General features: G+C 33.7%; 1 protein-coding gene across 1 annotated transcript in view; it reads right to left on the bottom strand.

Moving 5' to 3' along the window:
• Nucleotides 1-12,090, bottom strand: part of NBEA (neurobeachin) — a 627,916-nt gene that overhangs the window by 363,471 nt on the left and 252,355 nt on the right. The gene's annotated exons all lie outside the window — the stretch shown is intronic.

The following is a 12,090-nucleotide window of genomic DNA, read 5'->3' as shown; positions in this document are numbered from 1 at the left end:
ATCAGGATCCTGTCACCCACAAGGGCCACAGATTCTGTCCATAACTCTAGGAGCTTCAAGAAAAGAAGTTCCTGTATGGCTTCTTTGTCTATCCTTCTTTCCACCAAAGAAGGCTGTTTCGAATACCTACTACACGGGTCACTGTGAAAGTTACAAAGAATGAGCTCTTGTTCTCAAGAGTTCCCTGAAAATTTCCTGAAAAGCAGGACAAATAAGGGGATAACTGAATTCAGTATGATACAGGTGAATTGCTTTGCCAAAGTAGGCGTTTTCTATTTCATAAGCCCACTTACTTTTTATTTACCAATCATTGTATCATTCATTATTTATATTGCTGACTATTAAATTTCAAGTTATATGACTTTATATAAGCACTATCTGACATTCTTGAAAGTACCTTGAGCAAGATATGTAAAAGTAAAAACACAGATAAAGAAAATAATTCTGCTCAAATAAATAATTTGGTAACACCCAACTGTCTCTCTTACAAGTAAGTGCTTTAGAGTAAGACTGCTTGAACTGGAATGCTGGCTCCATCGTATGCTACCTAGGTGACCTTGGGACATTAGACTTCCTATGTCTGCAAAATGAAGATGGTAACAGTGCCTACCAGGTGAAGGTTAATGAGCTAAGGCATGTAAAGTGCATAGAAAAGTGCTTGGCACATAGTGGGAGGTCAACAATGATAGCTCTTGTAACTGCTACTTTGAATAGAACACGTCTGTATTTAATCTTACAAAATGTGACTCTGATATATCTGAACCAAAACAAAATCAATATAATAATCTTAGATGAGCACACATTCTTCTACACAGAAGACATGTACAGTAAGGAATTAAACAATACTTTACAGTAATAAAAGTTCTGCCACAATGCTAAGCAACATTTTTGTTATGTATGAGGAAAACATAAATGACAAAAAGGTAATTAATCACAGAATAATTTGCAATGTATTATTAATATTTAAAACTGAACTATTCCATCTTTTTTAAGTGAATAGCAAGGGATTAGGGAATAATCTAGGATGCTCTTTCCTAACTTGGAAAGAGCATGATCTGAATCCTCTGTGGACACAAAGCCTCATCATTAACACTTCAATTTAAGTTTACTTCCTCTTATTTGGGTCAACAGCTTTAGAGAAAGAAGAACTCAGAGGAAACTCAGGTTTAGTAACTTCCACAAACACTTAAAGAGAATATTCTGGAGGAACAACTTTAAGCAAGAAAAAAGGACCTGGGTGGGGCTTTGCAGACTTGCTGAAGACAAAGAGTTTTCAATATTCTCCTCTATTCTGTTACTCCTGGAGCAAACACCTACATTAAGGCAGTGGTTCTCAATCTTTGGTGTAAGTTGGAATCACCTGCAAGGTCTGTTTAAACCCAAACTGCTAGGGCCCCAGCCTTAGAGGTTCAGCAGGTTTGGGTGTACCGACACAGTTTGCACTTCTAAAAGATTCTCAGGTGGCCTGATACTGCTTATCTAGGAAACACGTTTTGAGAAAAACTGTTTTAATGAAAGTACTTACTATTATTAAGTTGTAATAAAACAGCTAGGAAAGGAAGGACTACCTGAAGTCACAGAATAATCATCATAATAATGAGTTAGCTCTGAATTTTAGAGAATATAGACAGAACTTCTTTTTTAGATCATTATTTCATTCATTGTTTCTAATCTCCAGGATCATGTTTGATGAAGCTTCTCAGCTAAAGTAATCCTCTCTACCAAGGAAAGGTAAGTAAGAATGGTAAAAGAGAACCTATGAAGAGGAGAAAAATCTAGATATAATTACTACTGTTTTTGCACCTGAATTCTGAGTGAAGCATGAATATTTATTTTTACTTAAGATTAACTGAGTAAAATTACGTTAGAAAAATTCTAGATTTATAGAGGTTCACATCAGAGTTATACTATTGGATCATAATATACTACTATCTAATTGAAGTCAGAAACATTTTCCCTAGTTTAAGATTTTTTTGCATATTTTACAGGTTTCTGTATAATAATTTAGAGGCTTCAGAATTGCAAAAGTACTGTTCTTAGTGATTAAATTAAATATCAAATAGAAACTGATTAATCTATACAACTAATTACACGTGTGTATGTAAATGTGTATTAATTACCTTAAGGGTAATGGACAAAAAGATATTTCTCAGTGAGTGAATCCCTATAATAAGACTTTTTGCAGCTATTTTCTTACAAAATGTTAACAGAACATTAAATGATGCTTTTATAAATCATTCTGCAACCATAATTTAAATATTCTAATAAAGGGCAAAAAAATGTTAACATTTTACCCAGCAAGAGATTAAAGGTTTTAAATACAGGAGATTATTATCAAATAATACTGCCAGATTTCTCTATCAAGCAAAAACAAAATATTCTAAGTGGAAAAGTTGCATCATCACTTTTTCATAGTGAAGAAAATGGACATATAGATTCATCATAATGTGTTTTAAAGTAAACATAGTGTAAAGTATGTTATCTTCATTCTTATACAATTTAAATTCTCAAAGGAAATGATATAAACATAAATTTTAGCTTTATACCCTCCCTCCTCTATCACCTGGCAGATAACCACCAATTACAAAAAAAAACTTTTAAAAAGATATATTGTGCCTATATTGTTATTTCAATTATCATCTCAGATAAATATACAGTATAAAACCTTTTTCCCCATCCCAAGGCACATGAAAAATGTATCTGTTAACATGTTAAAAATTCTTTAAAATCTTAATAAGGGAGAACTCTTTGACTTTATAGCTTATAAAAATAAATAAATTATTCTTTCTTTTGAATGTAATTTTCATTTTAAAAGCAGAAGGAACCTATAGCTACCAGAAATAAAACAAGGTCCTTTGGCAAATTATTTTCTAAAACAACTAGCGTATTTCACTTAATTTAGGGAAAACACCAAGTACTAATTTTTCATTTGGAAGTTTTCATTTATTCAAAAAACATTCACTTAGTCTAAGACATTTTGTGCAGAGAAATAATACAAATGTAGACTTGATGGGGAATTTGCCCTACATAGTCTAGTGTGAGGGTTATAATCTTAATAATCTGTTTATAACTTCTTAATATTTTAGAACATTCTTGGGACCTAAATATAGAGTTTGTCAACTCTAGGCTGAAATGCATTCTCTTAAGCTACTCATTCCTCTCTCCCCACTTTATTCTTTTTCATTCTCTTCAGTCACACTAACTATGCTTATGATGCTATTTTGACTTTGGCTATTTTTCTTGATAGTAAGTACAAATTTTTTTAAGAAAGAGAATTACTGATTTCCATGAACACAATTATGGTTGCAACTTGGGAAATTTATCAACCACTCTAACAAAATGACCAATGATAGGAAAACTAAACATTCAAAGGATATAATAATGCTTTAGATGAATTTCTACAGCTCTAGTGCCTGGATTAAAACAATATGACTTAAAACACAAGAGTTTAATTTAAAAAACACAATCATATATTGGTTTTTACCTATATTAAGGAAATCTCATTTAGAGGGGTTTACAGATTCTAAGTAATTTGTAGGAATAAAACTATAAATAATCCATTAGAGAAAAAACACATAAAAATCCATGGCTGCAACTATTATCATATATATACACATACATGAAAATTAAAGACACTATAGGAAACTGGAAAAGAATATTAACCTATAAAAAATCAAATGGAAATTCTAGTACTTACACAAAAATTAAAATTAAGAATGCAGAAGATTGGAAACAGTTAAAAAGAGAATTAGTAAAGTGGACTAAGGTTAAAAAGAAATACTAGAATAATGGAGAGAGAGAAATAGATAGATAGATGAGAAATACAGAAAATATCTAATATATGTGTAATTCAAATCCCAGAGAAAGAATAGAATGATTCTGAGGCAATATTAGAAGAGGTAATGGCTAAGATTTTCCCATTAATATCTTTAAAGCATTAAAAGGAAATAGCTTCCAACCTAGACTCTACTTTGGTTCAAAATATCCCTCAAAAATAGAGGTGAATTTCAAAGATATTTAGTTAAATAAGAAGTGAGGGAATTCAGGAGTGTCAGGCCTGCACTAAATGAAATACTAAAGGGGGTGTTCTTTAAGAAGAAAGAAAATGATAGCACATGTAAGTCAGATATTCAAAAAGGAATGATGAGCAAAAGTAAATGATAAAAATTTGATAAATCTAAATATGTTGACCAATAAAATAGTAATTATATTCTCTTGTTGCATTTACAATTGTTTTTTTTCAGTACGCGGGCCTCTCATTGTTGTGGCCTCTCCCATTGCGGAGCACAGGCTGTGGACATGCAGGCTCAGCGGCCACGGCTCACAGGCCCAGCCCCTCCGCAGCATGTGGGATCTTCCTGGACCGGGACACGAACCCGTGTCCCCTGCATCGGCAGGCGGACTCTCAACCACTGCACCACCAGGGAAGCCCTTGCATTTACAATTTTATGTGCACACACACACACACACACACACGCATACACATATGTATAAGTGTATTTGCCAAATTTGGAGTAGATGAAGTTAAGCTACACTGAGATCCATACATTGTCTGGGAAGAGGACTTATATAAATCATCTTCTAGATGATGATCACTTAAAACACTATTTCTCAAAGTGTATTCTTAGAGCCAGCACACCAAGATCACTTCATGTAATGGTTAATTTTATGTGTCAACTTGACTGGACCACAGGGTGCCCCAACATTTGATTAAATATTATTCTGGGTGTGTCTGTTAGGGTGTTTCTGGATAAGATTACAATTTGAATGGGTAGACTGAATAAAGCAGACCGTTCTCCCTAATGTGTGTGTGTTCATCCATTCAACTGAAGACGTGAATAGAACAAAAGGCTAGATAAGAGAAAACCCCTTCTACTTGATAGTTGGTCTTTGCTGGCCTTCAGACTCAACTGAAACATCAGCTCTTCTGGGTCAATCTTGAGCCTCCCAGCTTCCACACTGGAACTTATACCATCAACTTTCCTGATTCTCAGGCCTTCAGTCTTGAACTAGAACTACATATTGGCTCAGCAATGTGTTTTAACAGGCCTCCCATGTAACTCTGTTGCATACTGATGTTTAAGATCCACTGCACTAAGGAAAAGATAATATGGTATAAACTTCAACCTAACAGTTTCTTGTTACTTCTCTCTAGTGAATGTTTCTTAATGACAATATGAATAAAATTGATTAATCACTGCCAAGACTTGGAAGCAAGGAAGGAAAGCAGAAACAAGCTCATAATAAGCATCAAGAATAAAAAGGAGGGGGCTTCCCTGGTGGCACAGTGGTTAAGAATCTGCCTGCCAATGCAGGGGACATGGGCTCAAGCCCTGGTCCAGGAAGATCCCACATGCTGTGGAGCAACTAAGCCCGTGTGCCACAACTACTAAGCCTGCACTTTGAAGCCCGTGAGCCACAACTACTGAGCCTGTGAGCCGCAACTACAGAAGCCCGTGTGCCTAGAGCCCATGCTCCTCAACAAGAGAAGTCACTGCAATGAGAAGCACATGCACTGCAACGAAGAGTAGCCCCCACTCGCTGCAACTAGGGAAAGCCCACGTGTAGCAATGAAGACCCAATGCAGCCAAAAATAAATAAATAAAATAAATAAATTTATTTTTAAAAAAAGAATAAAAAGTAGGGACTTCCTTACAGATTATATGAATGTTAAAATAATAATAAGAGAATATTATGAACTACATTATGCCAACAGAATCTACCAAAACTACACAGGACAAAAACTGAAAATCTGGGGATACTTGTAACATTTTAACTTAAAAACTTTCCCCAAAAAGGAAATCTAGGATCAGATGTCTTTGCTTGTGAACTCTACCAAATATTTTAGAAAACAAAGAAAAACAAATAAAAAATACCAATCTTACATAAGCTCTTCAAAAGGTAAAACAGATTTTACATCACAAAGAAATTGGATTTCTTTCAGGAATTAAAGGTTTGTTTAGCATTTTTAAAATTAAAAGTCAATATCATAGACCATGTTAGCAGAAAAAGGAGGAAAACCACATGGTCATCTCCATGACTTACCCTCTCTTTAGAGATAAAATTCTATACCCATAATGATGGTAACTTGGTTAATTATAAACACAAGAGAATTCTTAAATTTGATAAAAAGTATCTTTATTAAATAGGAGACATCATAATTAATGATGAAATATTCAAAGCTTTTCATTTGAGATGAAGACAAGAATGCCTTTTCTAACCGCTTCTATAGAAAACTGTATTGGAGATACTAGGTGATACTATAAGTCAGGAAAAAGAAATAAAAAGGTGTAAGTATTTGTATAATGGGGGATAAAACTGCCAACATTCATGGATCAAATGACTGTCCATACATGCTCAGTTAGAAAGAATTATAGATAAATTAGGAAACGTAAGTATCAAATTCTACTTTTCACCTTGAAGGGGTTAAGATGGTCTACAATTACCTCCCATGCTAACAACTAGAAAATTTTACAAAATGCGGAGAACAACTATTTTCATACAAAATGTGGGGTACAAAATCCTGAGGAAAGAGAAACAAATGAGGTGAGTCCCACCATCACCCAGATTTCCTACATGGAGGTATTTCCCATATTAGGGCAGATACAGAATCCAGCAACCTTTCTCAGTTGACAAGATTAAAACTGTAGTTCAAGAAGGCAAAGATGAATAGAATTTGGAGGGCATAGTATGCAAGAGGAAGGTGTATGGAGAGCACAGTAATCTTTGGCTGAGTAACAACCTAGGTATGGGATGCCTGAAAGCTCCCAAGGTTAGAGTAGAACAACTTCTGAAGAAAGAACAATTATGGAGGAGTCATAAGAGGCATCTTCTACATCTCACACAGGTCTAGAATTGTCTGCATTCCCTCTGGCCAAAAAGGAGGGACCTCCTTAGATATACTGAGCGTTCAGGAGAAATCCAGCACACTTTCTAAGTGGCAAAATTAGCCCAAGAATAAAGGCCACCCTAGATCTGCCTTAAAAGATCTTAAAAATGCTTCATGAGGAAGAATGGTCTTTCGAACAAATAGTGCTGCAACAAATGGACATTCACAGGAAAAAATAAAAACCTGGACATAAACCTCACACCTTACACATAAATTAGCTCAAAATGGGACCCCGACTTAAAACTAAAACTACTACTTAAAACCACAGAACTTTATAGAAGACACAGGAGAAAATCTTCAGTACTTAAGGTGAGGTGAAGAGTTCTTAGACATGACATCATAAGCTAGACTACAATAAAAATGCAAAGTTTCCTCTGCCAAAGACTTTATTAAGAGGACGAAACACACGAGCTACAGTCTGGGAGCAAATACTTGGAAACAACAGTTTTGAAAAAGGACTTGTACTTAGAATACTGAATTCTTAAGGCTCAAAAGTGAAAAAGCAATCTAATTATAAAATGGGCAGAAGATATAAACAGACATTTTGCTGAAGAGAACACACTAATGGAAAATAAGCACACAGAAAGATGTTCAGAATCATCCATTAGGAAAATACAAATGAAGACCACAATGAGATATCACTACATACCTACCAGAATGGCCTTAAAAAAAAAAAAAAAAAGACAATGCCGAATGCTGGTGAAAATGAAGAGAAACTGGACTATTCATACATTGCTGGTGGGAGTTTTTTATAACACTAAATAGGTACTTACCATATTAGCCCAGTAATCTCACTCTGGGCACTTATCCCAGAGAAATGAAAATGTATGTTCACATAAAAACAAATGTTTATTGTAGCTTTTTTGGTACTAGCCAAAAATGGAAAAAAACCCGAATGTCTTTTAGTGGGTGAATGGTTAAACAAACGGTCGTACATCCATACCATGAAATAATACTCAGAAATACAAAAGGACCCATTAATACACACAACACTTGGATGGACCTCATGGCATTATACTGAGAAAGGTCAATCTCCAAAGTCACCTCTGAAACACTTAGAAGTCAAAGAAGATCATAGAGAAACTTAGAAAAAATACTGTATGAAAATTAAAACAACATTAAATTTCTGAAATACAGCTAAAACAGTGCTTAGTGGAAAACTTATGGCTTTAAATGCTCATAATAGAAAAGAAGAAATCTAAAATCAAAGATCTAAGCAAGGGATTGGCAAATGTTTTCTGTAAAGGGTAAGATACTAAATATTTTAAGATTTTAGGGCATACTATCTCTGTTGCAACTACTTAACTCTGCCATTGTAATGTGAAAGCAGTCACAGGCAATATATAAACAAATGATGTGACTGTATTCCAATAAAAGTTTATTTACACAAAGTTTATATATAAAGTTTATGATGGCAGGAAGATTTGGTCCCTGGGCTGTAGTTTATAGACTCCTGATCTAAGTTTCCACCCTAAAAATCTAGAAAGAGAAAAGTAAGTAAACCTGAAATAACTAAAAGGAAATAAAAAGAGTGGAATTTGATGTAATAGAGACAGAAAAAAAATTAATGATTTTAATGTCTAATTTCTGGGGGGAAAATTATAATATTGAAAAGTCAATAGGTACTCTAATAATGCTAAAATGAGAAAAGGCATAAATTACAAAATCAGGAATGAAAGAGGAAACATCATTAGAGATCCTACAGGTGTTTTAAAATAATAATATAATAAAATTATGAAAAACTTTTATGGCAATAATCCAATAACTTAGATAAAATGACTAAATTCCTAGAAGTCACAAATGACCAACACAGATGCAAAAAGAAAACAGAAAATCTGAATAGTCACTTATCCAATGAAAGAATTTAATTTGTAAAACCTCCCCAGTAAAAAAAATATTCCAGGCAGAGATGGCTCCACTGGTGAAATCTCAAAGCTACAGGAATAAATAACACTAAAGCTACAAGTGACATTATCTTTCACACAGAAAATAATAAGGAAATTACAGATAATATTGAGTTGAGAAAAGTCTAAACAATCTAACAAAGACTACTAAATTTAAGTGGATTAAGCAAAATTGCAAGACGTAAAATCAGTGTACAAAAGTCAGTTGTCTTTCTATCTACTACCAACACACAAAATCTTTCTTTTTGTTTTCAGTCCTATTGAGATATAATTAACAAGACAATCATCAATTTGCTCTCTGTTAAGAAAATTTACTTGCATTTTCTATCATTTTATATAAATGGAAACATATAGTATTTATCCTTTTTTGTTTGGCTTCTAACTCAAAATTGGAAATTTAAAGTAAAAATTTTAATTTAGAATATCATCAGACATGAAAAACTAATTAAAAAAAAGACAAAACTAAGTACAAGACCTTTACAATGAAAGCTATAATAAGTTGCTAGAGAGATTAAAAATCTCAATGAATGGAGTTATAGACAATGTTTGTAGATTAGAAGGCTCAATATTATTAAGATATCAATTCTCCCTAAATTTAAATAAATATTCAACACAATCCTAATTAACATTTCAACAGTTTTTTTTTTGGAAATTGGCAAGCCCATTCTAAAACATATAAGTAAATGCAAACAATCTAGAAAAGTCAAAGCAATGGTCAAAAGAACAGAGTTAGAGGACTTATACTACCTGATTTCAGGATATTCTATAAGCTATAGTAATAAAGTGGGGTATTGGCATAAGGACAGCCATATAGATCATGAAGTAGTATGGAGTCCAGCAATAGGTTCACGCATAGACAGCCAATTGATTTTATACCAATGTGCCAAGGTAATTCAGTGGTGCTGAAACACTGATATACATATGGATAAAAACAAAACTGAAACTTTACCTCACCACACACACACGAAAATTAAGTGAAAATGGATCATAGACCTAATCATAAAAGCTAAAACTACAAAACTTTTAGAAGAAAATATATGAGAATATCTTCATGACTTTCGGCTAGGTAAAGATTTCTTAAGATACAAAGGCACAAACCATAAAAGAAAAGATTTTTTGAAACGATGGACTTGGTGAAAATTAGAAACTTCCTGTTCTAAATAATTTTAACAAAATGAAAATATAAGCCACAGAATGGAATATCTGACACAGGACATACAATCAGAATACATAAAGAATGGTGACATTTCACAAGAAAACAACCCTACTTTTTAAAAAAATAGCAAAAGATTTCAACGGTCCATTAACATATCAGAAAAAAAAACTCATCATCTTTAATCATTAGGAAAATGGAAAATAAATCCAAATGAGATATGATTACCCAGAAAAGTCTTAAATTATAAAGTCTTAAAAAGACTGAGAATGCCAAGTGTTGACAAAAATATGGAACAAATGGAACTTTTACACATTGTTGAAAGGAATATAAAATGATACAACTGCTTTGCAAAACAGCTCAGTAGTTTCTTATAAAGATAAGCCTATACTTCCTATTCAACCAGTTGTTTTACTCCTATTTACCCAAGATCATATGTCTACAATACAGTTGTATTCAAATGTCCATAGAATCTTTATTTATAATAGCCCCAATCTGGAAAAAACCCAGATGTCTATCAACAAGTGAAGAGATAAATAAATAGTGGGATAGCCATATAACAGAATAATACTCAAGAATAAAAAGGAATGGACTGGGCTTCCCTGGTGGCACAGTGGTTGAGAGTCTGCCTGCCAATGCAGGGGACACGGGTTCGTGCCCCGGTCCAGGAAGATCCCACATGCCGCGGAGAGGCTGGGCCCGTGAGCCATGGCCGCTGAGCCTGCGCGTCCGGAGCCTGTGCTCCGCAACGGGAGAGGCCACAACAGTGAGAGGCCCGCGTTCCACAGAAAAAAAAGGAATGGACTACTCATAAACAAAAAGACATGAATGAATCTCAAAATCTGAGTGAAAGAAGGTAGGCACGAGAAAGTGTATTCTATATGATTCCGTCTATGTGAAATCCTAGAAAAGACAAATTTAAATTATGATATTAAAAAGCATATAAATGCTTGCCTGGGGAAGGATGGGGTAAATTATAAATGGGGCACAGGGAACGATTTGGAGGGATAAATATATTCTACATCTTCATTGCGGTAGCGGTTGTATGGGCATATAAACTGTTCAAAACTCGTTAAAATGTACACTCAAATTGAGTATTTTTAAATTGAGCTTAAACAACATAAACAAATGATCTCAATAAATTTATTTTGGAAACTAGAGAAACGAAGATACAAACACAAAATACTTAAATTATAAGAATATATCATATAAAAAACATATAAGACTTCTACATAAAAATCTAAAAATCATTACTGGAAAAATTTTTTTTTAAAAACTAAAGAAATGGAAGGAATAGAAGCTGTTCATAGTTTGGAAGTCACAATATTGAAAGAGATCTATAGATGAAATATAACTCCAGTTGCAACAGATCTATAAATTCCATTCCTTGCTAAAATCCCAGCAAGTTGTTTTCAATATGGATACTGATAAACTGATTCTAAAATCTAAATGGAAGTGCAAAGCATCAAGAATAGCTTAGGCTTCCTCGGGAAAAAAAAAAAAAAAGGACAGGATGGGAAGACATTACTTATTCAGATACTGATCCTTATTAAACCTAAAGCTAATTATGACAGTATGTCACAAGGATAGACAAACAGACAAATTGGGTAGAATCGAGTGCCAAAGCAGAATCCAGTATACAGGAACACTTGATTTGTGACAAAAGTGGCAGAGCATGGGAGACAGGAGAGTTTCTCAAATAAATGGCACTGGGTCATCTTGACATCCATAGTACTCCTACGTCATAAAATTCGCAAAACTCAATTCCAGATGAACTATGTATCTAAATATAAAAAGCACAAATAAAGCAGCCAGAGGATGAGATGGGGAAAATGTAGGCAAAGATTTCATCTATAACATAAAAAGCACTGAAAAACAAAAACTCGATAAATTGAGTTTCATTAAAATTTACAACTTGTGTTGATCAAAACATATCACATAGATAATAAGAAAAGCCACAGAATGGGAGAAGATATATATACAACATATAATCATCAAAGGGCTCATTTTCAAAATGCATAAGGAGAAGAGACTTTACAAATTAAGAAGACAACTCAACGTTTTAAAATGAGTAAGAGATTCCAACAGGGAAATCACAAAAGAGGAAAACCAAAAGACCAATAAATATATAAGAAGGTGCTCAA

Source organism: Lagenorhynchus albirostris, chromosome 18 (genome assembly GCF_949774975.1).
Source record: "Lagenorhynchus albirostris chromosome 18, mLagAlb1.1, whole genome shotgun sequence".
NCBI classification, from domain to species: Eukaryota; Metazoa; Chordata; class Mammalia; order Artiodactyla; family Delphinidae; genus Lagenorhynchus; species Lagenorhynchus albirostris.
Note: the sequence above shows the minus strand (reverse complement) of the source record. Positions and strands in the feature narration are given on the sequence as shown.